This window comes from Macaca fascicularis, chromosome 18 (assembly GCF_037993035.2).
Source record: "Macaca fascicularis isolate 582-1 chromosome 18, T2T-MFA8v1.1".
NCBI classification, from domain to species: Eukaryota; Metazoa; Chordata; class Mammalia; order Primates; family Cercopithecidae; genus Macaca; species Macaca fascicularis.
In genome coordinates this window covers 55,334,477-55,355,830 of record NC_088392.1, presented here as the reverse complement: position 1 = coordinate 55,355,830, position 21,354 = coordinate 55,334,477, and the positions used below count along the sequence as shown (strand labels likewise).

At 38.3% G+C, this 21,354-nt stretch overlaps 1 protein-coding gene across 11 annotated transcripts in view; it reads left to right on the top strand.

The window, feature by feature from the left end:
- Nucleotides 1–2,069: 2,069 nt before the first annotated feature.
- DTNA (dystrobrevin alpha) overlaps nt 2,070–21,354 on the top strand; it is a 410,388-nt gene continuing 391,103 nt past the window's right edge. For all 11 annotated transcript variants that reach the window (XM_074022611.1, XM_065533928.1, XM_045377700.2 and 8 more), the window contains exon 1: nt 2,070–2,283. The gene's annotated coding sequence lies outside the window, so the exon portion shown is untranslated. The remainder of the gene's footprint in view (nt 2,284–21,354) is intronic.

Here is a 21,354-nt window from a genome sequence, read left to right as displayed (position 1 = left end):
TCAAAAATGAAGTCCATAAAGGGGTCTACTTCTGATTATTATTAGACTCCATAAAAATGTATGAAAAGATCTGGAAAAATCTGAAAGTACTTTAAAATATTTTATTATTAATATTATTTTCTTTAAATATTGCAAGCTTATCTCTTCATTGCCTACTTTATTATACCACTGTCTTTGCTTTCCCATCTATCTCCCTGAATTTCAGTGTTAATTTCTTCTTAAAAATGTATATGCCATGGCTATTTGATCCCACTGTCACTTTTATTATTACATTATACTAATAAGTCTAGTTATTTCTTTTAGTGGATCCTATACTTTTTTAAAAATTGAGATCTTTTCAGTACATCCTCTGCAGAACCGACACCTGGTGTCATTGCCATCAAATTCCTGTAAGTTTGTTTAAGAAAGAAAAAATTCAGTAAGAAAGTCCACAATTTCCTGAATTTGTTTTCCATGCACCAAAATTTGGAAAATTTTAGCTTTCACATGAAAGTTGATCCTCTTTTTCTTCTCCTTTTGTTTCCTTCTCTTCTTTACTTTCTTATCTTGTAACTTCATTCCCCCTCCTTTTCCCCCCTCTTGACTCCTTTCTCTTCTGCCTTTTCTCTGACCATTCTCTCTTTCATACTATTTGTTTTCTTTTTGGGTTATTAGAAGGCTAGTTAGCTGCTCGAATTTCTTATCTACACTGAAAAGAAGCTACCCAAGAGTGTTCTTTCTGAGAACTTTTACAATATAAATCATTCCCCATTTACTGTTTATGTGAGTATGGTGAAAGTGTAAGAGAAGGGCAAGGTTACACATAATTACGTTGGCCATTTAGAAGGTAGGAGGGTTAATGACAAGACTGAAATATAGGGCACATAGGCAAATGAGATGATTTTAACATGGAAGAGAAATTAAGTAAAAAGAAAATAAAAGTATCTTGTGCTTTCTTTGTGATAACTCACAACACCAAAATAACAAAGATTTTTATCTGCAGTCATTCCGTATATGTATCTTGTCTCAACAACTAGATGTAAACTAAAAAGTACTTGTATTAAACTTCTTTATGTCCTTCAAAATGTAGCATAGCTCTTCATATACACCAGGTGAAAAGGGTTTCAATGACATATACAAATTATGAAATTGGTGACTACTTCAGAAACATTGGCTCAATTTGCTAGAAATTACTATCTAAGCATTTAAACAATGCAACTGGATATAAATGTACGCATACACATGCATACACACAACACATTCCCCCAAAAAGAAATAAAATTATATGAAAACGTGAAATTGGAAATACAATACTAGAGAAAATTATATGAAAACATACATATAGTAAGAAAAAATAATTTTCAGTCTCGGTAACTTAAAAATAATCAACAATGTTTTCATTATTTTCAGTAACCTAAGTATCTGAGAATTGATTACAGTGAAAAAGCAACCTGTGAGTAGCTGTGCAATTAATATTTATAGTGAGATATTGACTTATTATGTGTACTTGGGTAGGTCATGTTATCTTACTTATGCTTCTGTGTCTCTGAAGTGACAATACTATTTGCCTTTTCATCTACCTCCTCTGCAAAGATGCTCTGCAAATAAATGAGGTAATGTTTGGGGAATGTTTGCAGCTTGGGAAAGAAACCCACTGCATACATCTAAGAATATTCCATATTCAAGCCTGGTATATTTTGCCTCTGTTTTAAATTGAAATTGTACTGTTTAAGTTCTTGGGTTCTGACCAAAATCTGGGTCAACATAAGAGAATAATTATTTTTAATTTTAATTCTGAGTCTCTGTTCCCATCTCCTGCACGTGTGAGGGAAAACTGGAGGAAATAAACAAAGCACATAAATCAAGCTTTGGAAGAGAAAAATCTCTATCTGGAAGGATTTCTTTTTTTTCTTTTTCTTTTTTTTTTTTTTTTCAATGATGAGCGTGCCCACTATTTCCCTAGAGGAATATTTCGGTCCAGGAAGGAGGATAGTGCATTCAGTGTGAGAGTGTGTGTGTGTGTGTGTGTGTGCTGTGCGTGCGCGCCCGCGGAGAGAGGGGCGGGGGAGGCGGATGAGGAGGATGAGATCATAGTTTCAGGATCCTCAGGAAACCCTGGTACTGGCAGCAGCCAGCCTCTGCTGTGCCCACATGACCCACAACTCTGGCAGCGGACCCGGCACTTCCAACATTATTAAATAATAAGAAAGCGGCTCCTACTCCAGGCTCAAACCTCCCTGCAGACCAATGGACGCCTTCTAAGAGTTTGGCGAGTCGGTGACTGAAGCGCCCGTCCATTCCAAGGTGTGTGCAAGGCGTTTTCTTCCTTGACAGCTCCAGAGTGGGGGAGGGCGCGGGGGTGGAGGAGGTCCGTGTGCCGGGCGAGGAGTGGGCGCGAGGCCGGGCTGCCGCGCTGCCCACGGCCGCCCGGTGCAGCGGGGCCCGCCGCGGGGCGGGAGGTGCACATGACGCGCAGCCCCGAATGCGCAGGGACCGCAGCCGCCCACGGCGCCGGGGCGCGGGCAAAGGCGGCTCGGCGCTGGAGCAAGGGCAGGCGCCGCACACCGACCAAAGTCAAGAGTGGAAGCGGGCGGAGAGCGCCGGCGGGGGCAGGGATTCGCCTCAACGCCCACTCGCGGGGTTCCCACCTGTGCGCCGGCGCCGGCCGCGGCTAGCGCGAAGCATGTGCCGGGCGCCGCAGCCAGGACTGCGGCGCGGCGCCTCCCCGGGCGGCGGGCGGCGCCTCGGGCCCGCGGGGCGGCGGTAGCGGCTGCTGCAGGATGTCCGGCCTGGGGGCGCGGGGCCGCGCAGGTAAATCGCCGCCGCCCTCGAAGGCCCCCGCAGCGCCGCAGCCCCCGCTGCTGCCGCGGCGCCGCTCGGGGGGTGGCGATGGCAGCTGGCTCCCTCGCGTCGCGGGTTGAGTTGTTTTTGTTGTGGTCGCTGCCCTCTTGGTCATCCTCGCGTGCTGAGCTGGTGGGAGGTGGCGTGTCTACCTCCATTAGGGATGATACTCACGTCGGGGAACAGTCTGAGGGGTATTGACCGGGACATCCGCGATGGTTTCCTTTGCAGCCAGCGGCGTCCTCTCGTGTTGCAATGCACTGCGGTGCCCGGGCCGATGCCAGAGTGGGAGTGGGCTCTGGGCCCTGGGGACGGGGGGCGGCGGGGACGGGTGGGGACGGGGGTGAGTGTCTTCGGCGTTTATAGCCTGTTGCCCACTTCGAAGTTTTCTGCTGGACAGAGGGCAGGCGGGAGGTTCCTTCTGTTATCCGGAGTGGGAGGTGGAGAGAGGTGTCTGTCAAAAGACCAAAGCCAAAGAGAGAAGGGGGTGGCGACCCCGGGGCTGGGAATCAGTGGTACCACTCCTGGGACTTGATGGTAAAACTTTGCTCTTTGGCAGGCTTAGGGTATGACTTTGGGAAGATAACTGTAGAACTTGGCAGGGAGGGGGCAGAGGGAGGCGCAGATATTGGATGTACCTTGCAGTGAAGCTTACCATGCTTTAGGTTCTTACTCTAAAAATTGTCTTTTAAGTTGATGCTTATGTTTTCCTGTTATATGTCATCACTTGGCATTTAATGTGCTTGTGTTTCCTTTCTAATCTAAGAGATACTTGTACTGTTGAAGTGTACAGTTACTGATTTCTTTAAAAAAATAATGGTTTTTTTTCTTTTGCTTATTCCAAAGGTGGAAACTTTAGGAAAAAAGTGTTCCACATGTTCCACGGTTCTATATGGTTTAGATTGATTCACCGTCTTAATTCTTAGACCACCAGGGGGGTAGATAATATTAATAAACAACTTTTGCAGGTGAGAAAATCCAGGCACAGAGAGGCAAAATAACTTACCCAAGGTCATACATTTATTAAGTGTTAGAGTCTAGTTGGACTTTTCATGCGCCCCTAATCAACTCATTATACCTAAAGTCTTCTATATTGACCACATCTTTCTATGAAGATGAGCCTTAATAGGTATGTGCTGCATGTTCAGAATAATTAACTCTTTTTCCACTTTTTCTTCTTATTCTAACTTTCAATACTAAAATTATGGCAAATAATGTTTGAGTAGTTTCCTTTCACCACAATTAACCAAGTGTCCTACAATAATTAAAGTTGCATGTCCTACAGTGACTAAAGTTGCATTTCACAACAAAGTTGAGATTTTCAGCAGGTAAGATGTATCAACAAGGTAAATTATTGTAAAGCAGATGGCTAAAGCTATGTGTTTGCAATTAATTTTAAATTTCCTAGGTTATTAGTCGGTTCTTTGTTCAGATCATGGCCATCGTTTTCTTCAGAACACCACCATCTTGCAGATTTTTGAGCAAGTTTAGTTGTATTTAATCCACTCACTCTGGCGAGAGTTGGGCAGTTTTAAAAGAATTATGCAATTCTCTTTGGACTATCAGTGATTAGAAGCAAGCTGTATTTTAAGGGCATTCGAGTTTGTCATGTCATTTAGCCAATTGTATGTACTTTATACTGAATTGTGTAGCAGTGAAGACTGAAATCAGATTTTCTCATTAGTTCTAAGTTGAAATACTTTTAAAATCTCCACTTGTTTTAAATGAACCATGATGTGAAGAAAGGTCTCAATGGGGTGAGCTCCAACTTACATGGAGAATTACTCTCACATATTTAGAGAATTACTCTTCATTTGAGCTTATCATAGAGCTTTCACAATATTCATTTTATTGGGCAGATGTCTCTTAAGTCTTCATCTGTTATTTTTTTTCAAGTAAACTTTAATTGCTTCTTCACATAACGAGTTTCAAAATTATTTTGACATTCATAGATTTCCTTTAATTCTCATCTTTCACTTTAATTAAATTCAATATATATAATTTCAAACTCACACTCAACATTATAAGTAAAAAGAGACTAGAATCCAACTAAATGGCATGGAAACATGATCTGTGGATACGAGAAAAAATATTCAGCTCTTCAGTGGTTAACCATCCCCTCCCCGAAACACACACACACACACACACACACACACACACACACCCCAGAAATATGGCTACATCTTTATTTTGGGATGCTACAGTGCAGTCCTGTGGTCAGAGTGCTTGTATGCCATCAGTCACAAGTATTTTTGATATTGAAATTGAATTGATTTTTTCCAAGTCCATTTATATATAGTGTTGATTGTTATCAAGACAAATTCTGTGATACATACATATATCCTTTCTTAACTCAGCGTTCCAGTTTTCTAGCTTCTGTTACTTATTTTAGAGACAGCTTGCTACTTTTATCTCACTTGGTAGTTTTGACATGACCTTTTCCTTTCAAGTCCCACACCTCTAGTTTGAAAGAACTGTACTGTCTCTGCTTCTACAGAGCCTCTTTTCTCCAGGTGTGAGGTGCAAGAGTGGGGTTCAATAGTGAGCAGAAAGATCTGTGAGCCCTGACTGCACAGGGGGACAAGCTTTAATAAAATAATTATACCAATAAATTATTACTTGTAAGTTGAGGTAGGTTTCCTGAATGAAAGAAGGAGTTCTATGAGAATATCTATTAAAGGATTCTGGACTAGACATGGAGGTCAGGACAAGGTGCCTGAAAAGTCACATATTTGTGTGGGAATGACACGTGAGAAGGTGTGTACTAATTCCAGTAATCTTTTACTAAATGCTTGCATGTTAATTTTCTGAATTATGTTCTGAATCAGAGATATGTGTCACTCTAGTTATCTCTTTACTTCTGTATTCACCAGGAGACATACTGTTTCACCTCATTATCCATCCGTGGACATGGGGGGAGGGTTTATAAAACTATCAGTACTTTTTTCAAAGCACACGGGGCATGTGCTAGCTTTATGTGGTTACTCACCTATTTGCAAAGAGTGATTTAGGTTTAATGTAATATAGTCATTTTCTTTCTTTTCCTTGGCAACTACTTTCAAACTAAAAGAAGTAGTTCTGTGTAGTTTGGGAGGTTTGTTGTTGTTGTTTTTGTTAAAGTGCCAGGATGTCTCAAAATAGAACTTTAATTGGTTTATCACACAGTCACTGACATTCTCTCAACTACCCAAAAGAAGAGAGGAGGCTCCATAGTGATGGAGATGATATTGAGTGCTGAAGATGCTAGAGAAATTCATATTAATGAGTTCAAGCAAACATAGGAGTGACTAAATTTATTGAACACTTACTATGTACTGAGCGTCATTCTGTGGTCTCTATATAAATTATGTGATATATTCTTTACAAAAGCCATATGAGGCTTGCATATCATTATCTCAATTTTATAGAAGGGAAAACTGAAGCATAAGGAGGAGAGTAACCCTGACCACTGTCACATAGTTTGAGATGGTCTTTAAAACAAAGCATTCTGATTCTGTATTTCATACTATTAAATATTGATATATAATACCTGGCTCAGAATCTTACTGCTGAAATAAATTTCCATTGCTGTTGAAAATCATAACACTACCTAATCTGATATTTTGATTGTTTTTTTTAAAAAAAGCAGTGGAAAAATAGAACTTCCTTTATATGAATATTTTTGCCCCATATTTTATAGGTGAAAAATATACAAAACATGAAGATATATAAATGCTAGACAAAAACAGATGACTAATAGATTATGAGAAATGTTTCATTATATTATGTATTTTTAATTCAAAAATGGTAAATTAAGCACCATTTGAAACTATTAAGGTTGTTAAAATCAAAAGTGTAAGAGTATCTATATTAGCATTTCAAATGATCAGGAAAATATCTTTAACAGCTAAAGATTCTGTGATCATTAATTAATGTAAGAATTTTAAGGCTGGGCTCGGTGGCTCAAGCCTGTAATCCCAGCACTTTGGGAGGCCGGGGCGTTGGGGTGGATCACCTGAGGTTAGGAGTTCGAGACCAGCCTGGCCAACATTGTGAAACCCTGTTTCTACTAAAAATTCAAAAATTGACCAGGCGCGGTGGCTCATGCTTATAATCCCAGCACTTTGGGAGGCCGAGGCAGGCAGATCACGAGGTCAGGAGATCGAGACCATCCTGGCTAACATGGTAAAACCCCGTCTCTACTAAAAATATGAAAACAAATTAGCTGGAGTGGTGGTGGGCGCTTGTAGTCCTAGCTACTCAGGAGGCTGAGGCAGGAGAATGGTGTGAACCTGGGAGGTGGAGCTTGCAGTGAGCTGAGATCGCACCACTACGCTCCAGCCTGGGCAACAGAGCGAGACTCCATCTCAAAAAATTAAAATATAATAATAATGTAACCATCTAAAAATGATTTATTCCTCAATTTAAAAGTAGATTCATCAATAAGTGATGCTCTCATTCTTTTCCAGTGAGAGTTGTATTTAGTCAAGGAATAATAAAAGCAATGGTTTATTTTTGAGTGAATGCATGTGGTAGCCTATTTGACAGCAAGTGAAAGCCAAGAACAGTGCCAATACCTGCCCACAGCAACCAAATTGGGTTTTCTGAACAGATTTGATAGTATCAACATGGTACAGAAATCAGAACAGCTATGTGTGTATCTTTTCTTGTCACCTACCCCAAAATAGACAAAAGTATAATTTCTGCTATCACACATTGTTATAAAAAGTATGCAAACATATAAATCATACTATACATTTATTTTGCGTTGCCAAATGTAATCTGCATAATTGGAATATATTCAATCAGTACTTTTAATTAAACACTTTATTTGGAGATAATTCGAGGTCCATATGCAGTTGTAAGGAGTAATACAGAGATCCCGTGGTCCCTTTACCCAGGTTTCCCCAATGGTAAATTCTTGCAAAATGATAGTACAATATCACAACCAGGATGTTGACATTGACACAGTGGTGAACAAATTCCAGCACCAGAATGATAATTCCTATTGCTCTTCTATGGCCACACCAACTTGGCTCTAACCACCACCCACCTCCAACCCCTTAATCCCTTGCAATCATTAATATGTTCTCTATTTCTATAATTTTGTCATTGCAAGAATATTATATAAGTGGAATTATACATTATGTGAACTTTTGGGATTGGTTTTTCCACTCAGCATAGTTTTCTGGAAATTCATCTAGGTTGTTGCGTGTCTCAATAGCTTATTCCTTTCTGTTGCTCAATAGTATTTTGTGGCATACATGAGCTATAGCTTGTTTAACCATTCACCTATTGAAAGACATCTGTTTTGTTTTTTTTTCCAATTTTTTTAACTACTACAACTAAAATGTTTTGTAGTACTATAGACATTCATGTAAATATTTTTGTATTAATGTATTGTAAGTATTAATTTCTTTGGGATAAATTCCCAGAAGTTGCATGTTTACTTTTATAAGAGACTACCAAACTTTTCCAGAGTGAATGTGCCGTTTTACATCCCCATCAACAGTATATGAGAAATTAGTTTCTCTGTATCTTCACTAGCATTTGATGTTATTGCCGTGTTGTATTTTAGCCATTCTGATAGGTGTGTAGCAATATTTCGTTGTGATTTCAATTTGCATTTCCTTAAGACTGATGATGGTGAACATCTTTTAATGTGCCTATTTGTCATTTAAATATCTTCCTTGGTGAGATGTCTTTTCATTTTCTATTTGGATTGTTTGGGAATTTTTATGCTATGTTTTGAGAATTCTTTATATATTGTCAATAATGGTTCTTTGTAAGGTATGTGGTTTGCATTAGGAATATTTGTTTGGATTTATTTTGGGGTTTCTTATTCTTTGGAAACCTATTACATAGATTTACATATAAGTAACTATTGAACTCATAATAGATTGATTCCTCCCACTTTTGTTTTTTTTTCAAAATTGTTTCAGCTATTCTGATTCCTTTGACTTTTCATATACATTTTAGAATTATCTTGTCTATATTAACAAAAAATCTTAATGGGATTTTGATAGGAATTATGTTAAAACTGCTTAGCAGTTTAAGGATAATTGATGTTTAATCCATACATGTGGCATGTTTCTCCATTTATGTGAACATCTTTGATACCTTTTATCAGTGATCTGTAGGTTTTGGGATTAAGTCTGGTACATATATTACTGGACTTACATATGAGTAACTTTTAAGCAATTTAAAATAATAATGTATTTTTAATTTCAGTGTTGAGGTATTCAGTGCAAATATATTGAAATTTAATTGATTTTTATGTTTATCTAGTATCCTGGGAACTTCCTGAACTCGCTTATTAGTTCTGTGTGTTTTTGTGTGTGTGTGTGTGTGTGTGTGTGTATAGTTGTTGTTGCTTGTTTTGATACTGAGTCTTGTTCTGTTGCCCAGGCTGGAGTGCAGTAGCATGATCTATGCCCACTGCAACCTCTGCCTCCCTGATTCAAGCAGTTCTCCTGCCTCAGCCTCCTGAGTAGCTGGGATTACAGGAACCCACCCCACGCCCACCTAATTTTTGTATTTTTCGTAGAGAGAGGGTTTCACCATGTGGGCCAGGCTGGTCACAAACTCCTGACCTCAGGTGATCCACCTGTGTCAGCCTCCCAAAGTTCTGGGATTACAGGCATGAGCCACCGTGCCCGAGCAGTTCTGTACTTTTTTGGCACATCATAGTTGTATATGTTAATGAGGTACAATGTGATGTTTTTATATGTGTGTTCAATGTGATATGTTGAATCATGCTAATTAACAGATTAATTAGCAGATGGTAGACCACCATCATGTCATCTGAAAACAGAGACAATTGTATTTATTTCTAATCTATATGCCTTTTGTTTCATTTTCTTGTCCTATTGCACTGGCTAGAACTTCTGGTACTATATAGAATAAAAATAGAGAGTGCAAGCATCTTTGCCTTTTGCTAATCTTCAGTGGAAAGCATTCAGTCTTTCTGCATTAAGTATAATGTTATCTGTAAGTTTTATGTAAATGTTGTTTATCAAATTGAAGAATTCCACTTTGATTTCCATTTTTTCCTGAGTTTTAAAAAAAATCACAAATAGGTATTGATTTTTGTCAAATGCTTTTCTTCACCACATAATGTGATCATATGATTTTTCTTCTTTAGCTTCTTAATATGTTGGAGTACATTGACCAATTTTTAACTATTGGACCAGCCTTGCATTCTTGCAATAAACTCCATTTATTCATTATGTATGGTTAATTCTTTGTATGAATTACCGAATTGATTTGCCAATGTTTTGTTAAAGATTTTTACATCTATATTCAAATGAGGAATATTGACTTGTAGTTTTCTTTTTTTTTGGTACTGTTTTTGGTATTAGTATCAGGATAATACTAGCTTTATAAAATGAATAGGGATGTGTTCGCTCTTCTATTTTCTGAAAGAGATTACATAGGATTCGTGTTATTTTTTTAAAAGACCTTTGGTAGAATTCTCCAGTGAAATCACCTGGGCTGGGAGATTTCTTCTTTAGGGTGTTTTTGGTTTTAGTTATGGGACTTGATTTCCTTAATATCTATATGAGTGTGCTAGGGCTGACATAAAATACCACAGACTCTGTGGCTTAAACAACAGAAATTTATTTCCCCACAGTTCTGGAGGTTAGAAGTCTAAGGTCATGGTGTTGGCATATTTGGTTTCTTCTGAGGCCTCTCTCTTTGGCTTGCAGATAACTAAGTTCTCACTGTGTTTTCACATCATCTTTTCCTCAGTGCTCAAGCATCCCTGGTGTCTCTCCGTGTGTTCGAATTTCCTCTTTGTGTAAGGACACCAGTCAGATTGTATTAGGCCCTAAACACACCCTAACAGCTACATTTTAATTTAAACTCTTTTTGATCTTAATCAGTTTCTTTTAGAGTCCTATCTCTAGTAGAGTCACTTTTTGAGATCCTGGGGGTTAGGACTTCAACATGTGAATTTGTGGGGTGACACAATAATGGTCTGTTTCATATTGTGTGAGTTACTGTGGTTTAAGTTGATGGAGGAATTGTTCATTTCATCTCAGTTGTCAAATTTACTTGTGTAGAATTACTCCTAATATTTCAAATTATTCTTTGGATGCCTGCATGGTCTTTAGTGCTATTCCATGTTTCATTCCTGATGTTACTAATTTGTGTCTTCTCTCTTCTTTTCTATCAGTTTTTCTAGAGGATTTCAATTTTATTCATCTGTTAAAAGAACACATTGTTTCATTAATTTTTCTCTATTATTTTTCTGTTCTCCATTTCATTGATTTCTGCTCTTATAATTGTTATTTTCTCCTATTTTTCTTGAAGAAAGATAATATCTTTTTCTATATTCTTGGCAGGGAGCTAAGATTATTGGTTTCAGATCTTTCCTCTTTTCTAATGTATGCATTTAGTGCTGTAGATTTCCCTCTCGGTTCTGCCGTCATGGTATCCCATACATTTTTGTATATTGTATTTTCATTTTAATTTGGTTGAATGTATTTTTAAATTTCCTTGAGATTTCCTCTTTGACTAATTGGATATTTAGAATTATAGTGTTCAATTTCTAAACGTTTGAAGATTTTTCCTGCTTTCTTTCCATTATTGACTTTTAGTTCGATTCTGTTGTATTCAGAGAACACATGCTGTATGATTTCAATTCTTTTAATTTGTTGAGGTTTATTTTAATGTGTTATACCTTGGTATATGTTCCATGGGCACTAGAAAAGAATGTAAATTTGGCTGTTTGGGGGCAGAGTGTTCTATAAATGCTGATTAAATCACGTTGGTTGATGTTGCTGTCAAGTTCTTATGTCTTTGCTGATTTTCTGTCTAGTTTTCCTGTTAATGAAAAGGTATATGCCGTATCCAGTTATAATTGTGAGTTTGTCTATTTCTTCCTTCACGTCTACCACTTTGGCTTTACATATTTTATAGCTCTGTTATTTGGTGCATACATATTTAGAATTGTTATGTCTTCTTGGTGTATTGACTTTATTATTAAATAATGCCCTTCTCTCTTTCTGGTAGTTTTATTTGCTCTGAAGTCTACTTTGTCTGATATTAATATAGACATTTTAATGTCATTTTTCCTTTAATGGATGTTTGCATATCCCTTTTTCCATCCTTGTACTTTCCACTGGCCCATATTTTATATTTTATTTGAGTTCCTTGTAGACAAAATATAGTTGGCTCTTATTTTTAATGCACTCTGCTAATATCCGTCTTTTAATTGGTATATTTAAACCATTTACATTTACTGTAAATATTAATACCATACTTTAGTGCTTACATCTGCCATTTTTTGTTTGTTATCTCTATTTTGGATTTCACTGGGTTTTTTTTCCTACCATCCTGTTATTGAGGATTTATAGAATTCCACTTTTATATGTATAGTGTTTTTAAGTGTGTCAGTGTATAAAGTTTGTTTGTTTGTTTTTTGAGATAGAGTCTCACTGTGTCGCCCAGGCTGGAGTGCAGTGGTGCAATCTCGGCCCATTGCAAACTCTACCTCCCGCATTCACACCATTCTCCTGCCTCAGCCTTCTGAGTAGCTAGGACTACAGGCGCCTGCCACCATGCCTGGCTAATTTTCTTTTTTTTTCTTTTTTTTTTTGTATTTTTAGTAGAGACGGGGTTTCACTGTGTTAGCCAAGACGGTCTCAATCTCTTGACCTTGTGATATGCCTGCCTCCGCCTCCCAAAGTGCTGAGATTACAGGCGTGAGCCACCACACCCAGCCAGGTTTTTTGTTTTCTTTTTTTTTTTTATCATCACTCTAAGTGTTACATCATATACACATAATTTGTCACTGGCTACTGCTGTTGTCATTTTATCAATTTGAATGAAGTATAGAAACCTTACCTCCCTTTACAACCTCCATTTATAATATGATTGTCTTAAATATTTCCTCTACATACGTTTGGAACCACATCAGACAGTGTTACAATTTTTGCTTCAGTAAGCAAAGACGGAAGGTCTGTTGCACTTGTTCATATGTTTTGCTTACCATGTTCTTTTTTCTTGAAGTTCTAACCTTTCTTGTTTTATTGTTTCCTTTTTGTTTTAAGAACTTTCTCTAGCCATCCTTTGTGAGCAGGTCAGATCTGCTGGTGACAAAATATTTTTGTTTTCCTTTAGCTGAGAATGTCTTGATTTTTCCTTTCTTCCTGAAAGATTTTCACTGGATATAATATTCTAGGTTGACAGGCCTTTTCTTAAAGCAATTGAAAAATGTTGTGTTACTTCCTTTGTACTCCATGTATTCTGATGAAAATCCATTGTTGTTCTAATGGATTTTCTCCTTTGGTAAAGTAACATTTATCTCTTGCTGTTTTGTCTTTAATTTTCGTAAATGTGACTATAATGTGTCTTGGCATGGATATCTTTGGAGAGTTTTTTTTGGCATTCAGATTTACTCAGGTGTTTAGGTCTGTAGGTCTATGACTTCTGTCAAAATTGGGAAGTTTTCAGCCATTTTTAGCAATTTTTCAGCCTCGTCCAATTTTTCCTTTTCTTCAGGTCTCCAAGACATGAATGTTAGACCTTTTTATTTTATTGTCACACAGTATATTGATTTTTTTTATGGCTACTGTAACAAATTACCATACAGTTCATGCCTTACGGAAGTGCACATTTACTTTCTTGTGGTTCTGAAGGCCTGAAGTCAAAAATCAGTTTCATAGGGCTAACATCAAGGTGTTAGCAATGCTGCTTCCTTCTGGAGGTTCTAAGGAATAATCTGTTTCTTTGGTTTCTCTAGCTTCTAGAGGCACCTGTATTCTTTGACTTACAATCCCTTCCTTGATCACTCCAATTTCTTTCTGATGTCATCGTATCTCCTACTTGCTTTTCTGTGGCCAGATTTATCTCTGCTCTCTGCCTCCCTCTTTTAAGGACACTGTGATTACATTTAGGACCCACCTAGTTAGTGCAAGTCACTCTCCCTATCTGAAGAGCTGTAGTGTAATCACATCTACCAAATCTCTTTTGCCATTCACAGCTGCCAGGGATTGGAACCATTCTGCTGAATATCTTTGGGAGCCATTATTCAGCTTACCACGCACAGGTTTCTGAGGCTCTCTTTCTCTCTCTTTTTATTCTCTAATCTGTTTTCTCTGTTACTCAAATTGAGTGATTTCTATTTTTCTATCTTGTAGCTCCCATGTTCTCTTCTGTCACTCACATTCTGCTATGGAACCCACCCACTGATTTTTATGTTTTGGTTATTTTTTTCAATTCTAAAATTTCTACTTAGTTTTTCCTTATGTGTTCTATTTCTTGGCCAAAGGTTTCTGTTTTTTCATTTGTTTGAAGCGTGTTTATAATCATTCAATTGAAATGTTTTTCTTATGACTGCTTTAACAATTTTGTCAAATAATTCTAATATCTCTGGGATCTTGTTTTTGACATCTGTTGATTGTCATCTTTCATTCAGTTTGAGATCTTCCTGGTTCTTGGTATGATGAATGATTTTCAATGGAAACTTGGCCATTTTCTTTTTTTTTTTTTTTTTAAGACGGAGTCTCGCTCTGTCGCCCGGGCTGGAGTGCAGTGGCCGGACCTCAGCTCACTGCAAGCTCCGCCTCCCGGGTTCCTGCCATTCTCCTGCCTCAGCCTCCCGAGTAGCTGGGACCACAGGCGCCCACCACCTCGCCTGGCTAGTTTTTTGTATTTTTAGTAGAGACGGGGTTTCACCGTATTAGCCAGGATGGTCTCGATCTCCTGACCTCGTGATCCGCCCGTCTCGGCCTCCCAAAGTGCTGGGATTACAGGCTTGAGCCACCGCGCCCGGCCGGCCATTTTCTTATATGTTAAGAGACTCTGAATCTTATTTAAACTTTCTGATTTAGCCAAGTTCCACTAACATCACCTCAGTGAGCATCAGTGCCAGGTGGGGAGTAGAAATCAGGTTCCTCACTCAGTCTCCCTTCACACCTGAAGGGACTTCACATTACTGTAGGGCAAAGTGGGAATCCGGGCTTCTCACCAGGTCTTCACGGATTCTTCAAGCTGTGAAGGGTAGAAGTGCCTCCTTTCTGTTCCCCATGTGGTCTCTCCACTGACACACTACGGGGACAGAAGAGGTGGCCTAATGACTGCTGGGTCTTAATGACAGTCCTGACTCTCCATTAAGCCACCCGTGACACCATTCCAGCAGAGAAGGAGAAGGGAGACTGAGTACTGCAAGGTAGGTGTAGAACTCCAGGATCCTCCCATAGTTACTATTGACAACATAGTGCTGGGGAAGAATAGGGGAGTCGTTATTACCATTCGTGAAAATGAAAGTCCCAGCTTTTTACTTGGCCTTCTATGGCATCATCACAGTGGGGATGCGAGAAGTTGGGGTGTCTCGTTACAGCTTGGCAAGGGTGGAAGTGTAGGTTTCCTACACAGCTTGTGTTGGCATCGGTGTGGTAGAGGCACAATTATTTCTGTCATCTGTGGCTATAATAGAGCAGTTATTGCCTAAATTGGTTTTTTATCTAGCTATGCTGCTCCTTTCCTTTTCCTTAGGTCAGGGAGGGTATAGTTTTGTTGGCACCCTTTTAAAAGTTGTACCTGATGGCATTTCTGGGTTTCCAGTTTCTTTAGCCCCAAGTATTGGATATGTGAGGCAACATATCCAATGAATTTCAGGGAACTCACCATCTTGTCATTCCTTGAGCTCCGAGGTACCCTAGCTGATTTGTCTTCTTTTCTCCAGCTTTCAGTGTCTTTGTATGTTTATTTTATGTATAAAATACAGGGGTTTTAGTTGTACTTAGTAAGAGGAGTAGGGAAGTGTTTTTTCTCCTTCTTCACAGAAGCAAAAGCCCAATCTATATGTTTTATGCAAGCGTAATCTGAGAAAAATCACTCCCATTGATTCTCAGAGGATAAATCTCAGAGAGTTACTGCTTAATCAACACTTGACAGGTAACTGGGATGAGTGAGTCCTCAAGTGGTGATGCAGATAGATGTGTTCACAGTGCAGTCCGTCAGTGTAGGATTCATGGACCTTAGGCAGGTACTCTTACTCCCCCAAATCAATTCTCTCTCCCCTCCTGGAAAGCCATTACTGTAGGCTGTGGCATAGTTGGAGATTTCCCCCACTCTCAGAGATGTCTTCTCTGGTGGGCTTCTGGAACCACATCATCCCAGCTCTTGCACTACTCTCACTAAATGCTCTTTATTTGCAAGAATACCATCCACCTGAAATGTAGTTTTGAACCAGTAAGTGCGTGAGAAAATGTTCATAAACTAAGAAATCGTGAACACAAAATCCATATTTAAACTCTGAGGAGCACCTCCTAGAAAGCATTCTTATTAATTTCTTTTGATGTAAAAATTATGCATTAAAAATAAATGTACTGATTTGTCAAGTTGTTTGATCACTACTTGGTAGGTTAAGTACAAAAGATGGAGCTAAGAATTCCCTGCTTGAAACCAATATGCTGAGGAATTACAGCTGACACAGAGGAGATAATAAAGAACAACAGTCTAGAGAAATTCATAAAAAAGACAAATCAAGTTATTAACATTGTAGCCAACCTTGAAATTCTCACTCTACCAGAGCAGTGGTTCTCAAAGTGTTGGCCTCAGCAGCATCGGCACAACTTTGGAACTCTTTGTTAATGCAAATTCTAAGTGTCTATCCTGGACCCACTGAATCACAAACTATGGGGATAGATCCCACAATCTGTCTTGTAGCCAGCTCTCCAGGGGATTGTGCTACACACTAAAGTTGAGAACCACTGCACTAGAGTAACCCCTCCAACCATTGTAAAATATGCTAAATTTATGCTTTCAGTGATCCTTGACTTATCAGTTTAGGTTTTTGGAAAATGTATTTATTGTGTTTAACATTTTGTGTGCTTGTATTATAAATGTTTTTTCAAGTAAATATAGTAAGGAAATTAAAAATGCATTACCTGAAACTATTCCTTGGTTGATACATATTAATGATTATGCAGTTATTTTCTGTCCTTAACGCAGATCTACTCCATGTCTGATTTTGTGGTTGACATCAAAAAAATGAGCCAGGCCTATACTTCCCTTGTGTTGTTTCTCATAGTTGCCAAGTCATACATTAATGGATTTTGTAGCTGTTTTTATGTTCTTTTCTAGAGGTGACACCCGTCATTAAGGTATTTGGAGGTGAGAGTGGGGGTGTCTCTGCATTATTTGAAGAAGATACTTTTTAGGAGATCTTGTCACACAGTATTGTTAGAGACAGATGCGTATGTGGATGTCCAAATTAATCATTGTCATTACCACATCAGCTCCACCATGGGGGATTCACTGTTTACTGTATGCTGGCATTTTTCTCTGGGGTCATGTGAGATTAAAGGAAATCTTGGCTAAAAGGCTGTCCTGAGGAAAGAAAAGCTGCATTTTTATATAGATATTTTATAAGTGAGATATAGTTCCAAACCCCAGGATAGGGTAAGACAAAATCAACAAGAAGTAAAAGGTTAAAAGGTTTTAAAATGTTTTGTGATGGTACTGAAATATGGACAGATACAGATTTGAGAAGTAGTCTGTGGCTTCCAGCCCTGAATATGGTTGTTTCATTGTATTTTAAGGACAATATTTTATATAATTTTACACTTTCAGCTAGCAATTTGCTAAACTGAGAGGGCATAATTGGTATTCACATAGTATCCACCTCTTCTGATGAATAGTATTTTAGCTTTTGGATTAGGCATCACATTTTACTGTGTATAAGCTGAATTTTTTAGTTTCTATAAATCATATGTTTCAATTACATACACCATTTATACACTTTTTTGAAAATGTCTTGTTCTGTGTAAACTGAGTAAATCTGCTTTTCATTTAAGATGACACATATTCTTGGTTTAGAAAAATATTATTTTCTGTCCTTTCACTGTTCCTCACCACCAGTTGTCTTAGGCTTTTTTTATTCCTTCTGTTTCATTTGTACTTTCAATTTGATACTATTTATCATTTACTCATTTTGCTTGGGCGTTTAAATGGTTGAGCCTCTGCAATGTTTTGGGGATAAGACTTTTCCAAACCTTCATTATACAATGTTTGTTCAATAATACCATTTGGGCAGGTTGGAGGAACCACTCCTTTAAGAACAGATTTTTAAATGGTATAGCAGATGTTTCCTCTTACATAGAGTCATCCTTTCTAAAATAAAGGCCCCCAGCCATGGCAATACTAATCAGATGTCTTCTTTCTTATAATCATTACTTGGTTGACATTTTTTAAATGTGGTAATTAAATCACTACCAAAATGCTTTGATAGGAAGTGCACACTGTGCCTTCTGTGGGTAGTGGTCCAGATTTTCCACTACTGTGTTCATTGCTATTTATAAACACAAAATGTGTCAGGTGATTTTTTTTCCACATGCAAATAAATTCTGCCTCCTCCTTTTAACCCAAACACTATAAAAATAATGTTTATCATAAAAGTGTGTACAAAATAATAATTTTTGCTCATGATGCTAAATACCCTTTAGGAAGCAATATATGAGTCAGATTGATTTTGAGAATTTTATCAAAATATGAATCATTTTCAAAACAGGAAAACATTTCAAAACATCTAGCTGTTCTCTTTTTTTGTTTGCCTTAGTGTCAACATAGTGCTTAAACCTTTTTTTGTTTCTGCTTTTTGTTTGCTTGTTTTGGGTTTAAGTTTTAGTTTCTGTTTGATGCCTTACTTTCCAAACATATGATGTAATAGCTAAAAACAAAAGTTCTCTAAATACCTTTAATATTTCACATTGAGATTAGATATGAGATTGAGAGTTGTCCCATGTTTCTACAATTTGAATCCTTGTATAGACAAGGAGGAAAAACAACTGAAGTGAACCCAAAGGAAATGGTATTCTGTTACCAGTCTGCTATGGACTGGTTTTATAGTGGTTATAAAAGCAAAATAATCTAACTTCACTCAGCCAATAGTAGTTTAAGGGATAAAAATAGTCCTGTGGTTTCATGTGAGTGAGTATGTGTAATTTTGTGTGTGTGTGTGTGCGCGTGTGTGTGGTTTTTTGGTTTTTTTTTTTTTTTTTTTAAGACTGAGCTCGGTCACAGGTGGGAGAAGGTGACAGATATCAGCGTTTCACTTCTTTCTTAGCTTTGACTGCTCCTGCCCATTTATGAAGAGATGCTAATCTATGCCAGTTAGATTTTTTTTCCTACAAATTTATCTGTTCTCTCCATCCATTTTGTTTTTGTGTGTTTTCTGTTTTTCTCTGAGTTTTCATCCCTCAGTACCCCAACTAGCATCTAGCATCTTGGATGGTCATGAAAGGAGACATGCTTCTAGCATAGTGAAATTAAAAACATTTTGGTTCCTTGCTTGCGCTTCTTAAAGCTTTCACCAAGGCCCTGACAAGACTGCATATTTCAGCTTTCCTTCCTCCCTGTTCCATCAGTCAGTCATTCCATATTATTTACTAGGAGTCAGTATTTTATAATCAGTGACAGAACTAGTCTTTGGCATAGTTTATCCTTGCCACGCCTTTTGTTAGCTCCTGTGGCTCAATGTGACTAGGACACTGGCCTTTTTTTTTAGGTGCTTCTCAAATATATTTCTTTTTTTTTTTTTTTTTTTTTGAGACAGAGTCTTGCTCTGTCGCCCAGGCTGGGGTGCAGTGGCCGGATCTCAGCTCACTGCAAGCTCCGCCTCCCGGGTTTAGACCATTCTCCTGCCTCAGCCTCCCGAGTAGCTGGGACTACAGGCGCCCGCCACCTCGCCCGGCTAGTTTTTTGTATTTTTTAGTAGAGACGGGGTTTCACCGTGTTAGCCAGGATGGTCTCGATCTCCTGACCTCGTGATCCACCCGTCTCGGCCTCCCAAAGTGCTGGGATTACAGGCTTGAGCCACCGCGCCCGGCCTTCTCAAATATATTTCAAGGACCACCTGCATCAGAATCATCTGGGGGCTTTGCTAAAAGTACAGGTATCTAAAACCCATTCTGGAGCCACACATTGAATCAGAACCTGTCTTTATGAGTTTAGAATTTTAAGGCTAACAGTAATGATAGGGGCTAATCCAGATCTGCGAGTCACAATCCAGGCAACTTTAAAAAAATCGGAATGCATAGATCTCATTCCCAAGTTTCCCAGTTAAATGGCCTTGTGTATTTTAATCATGCAGCTGATGGTAACAACCAGAAATGTGCTGTAGAAGTTGAAATGTAAGAATGGAGATTGGTATTGACAGAGAACCATTACTTTCAATGAATTCGTGAAAGTCCATGGATCTATCTTCATTTATAAATTCAGAACCCAGATCCTTCTCTGAAATACAAAGCCACATTAAGCTTATAGAGACTGAGCTATAAATAAGAATTTGCTTAATCACAATTGGAATTATCATTGTTACTAGGATCAGCATGAATAAGGCAGTCTTAACTTACTGGCTGATCCCCATGGAAAGAAAAATTATTGTAAGTTTCCTCTTGAACCTGGAGTCAGACTAAAGAAAGTTATTTGAATAAAAATGATGAATATATACTTAAGACTTATCTGTCATGAACAATTCTAAACATTTCATCTGTATTATCTCAATCCTACTCAGTAACCCTTTGTGCTAGTATTATTAGCTCTAATTTCTAGATGAGAAAAAGATAGGAAAAGGGATCCTATGTAACGTGTTGAATATGACAGAGCCACCAAAAAGGTAGAGCTGAAATTCCTGGGCTGTATGACTTAGTTATTTGTAAAAAAAGAAAGAAGCTACTATATAACTTAAGAGTTCGCTGGGCTTTAGCATCTAAGTAAGCAATCAGGTGGGGCCAGCATAGCTCCTAGTTGGTGAAGAAGAAAGAAATGTGCAAACTGCCATTCACATGGATAGGATGCTTTCGAGTCATGTGTAGCTAGAATGAATAGCCCCTGGGTGGATCAAGAGTGATATCGTGGTCAGAACCTTGTGGTTTGTCTAAATTACCTCTCCAGAACTGTGATTAAGTGAAAGATGTACAGAATCAGAGTCTGCTCTCAAAGTTGCTTTTGGAAAAATGAATCACAGTTTATAGAAACAGCTAGTATAAATATTAATATATAATAATAGGGGCATATCTAAATATATTAGGTGAGTATGCATATATCAGTTTCTTGCATGTCCCCAAGTCCTTAGGTCACTTTGACTCAGAAAATTTGAGTGAAATTGGCTTAAACTTCCACTAGCTCCAACTCAAGCATATTTTCTGTTATTTGGGGGATTTTTGTGGAGCCTACATTTCTCCTGTGACTCTGTTCTGAGTCTCTGCATCTACTGAATGCCCAATCATTACTCTGAGTTTTATTTCCTAAGCACAGTGCCAACTTAGGTCACCCTGCTGGTTATGCCCTGGATTTTTTTAATCCCAGAAGTCCCACTGGCTCTAGGCTGTGTTTTTAGGAGACTTTGCTGTAGGTTTAGGCAATGGAGTTGTGTTATGGGACAAAAATGTTAGATATCCCTAGTATTGAAACTCCCTCAATCATTATTTTTTTCTAAAAATATAGTTCTCCTTTTTAACTTAAGCTTCTGTACCTTACTGTATGAGAAATGGGGTTATTTATAAGTGTACAAATTCATCCCCAAACGGCAGGTACACACTA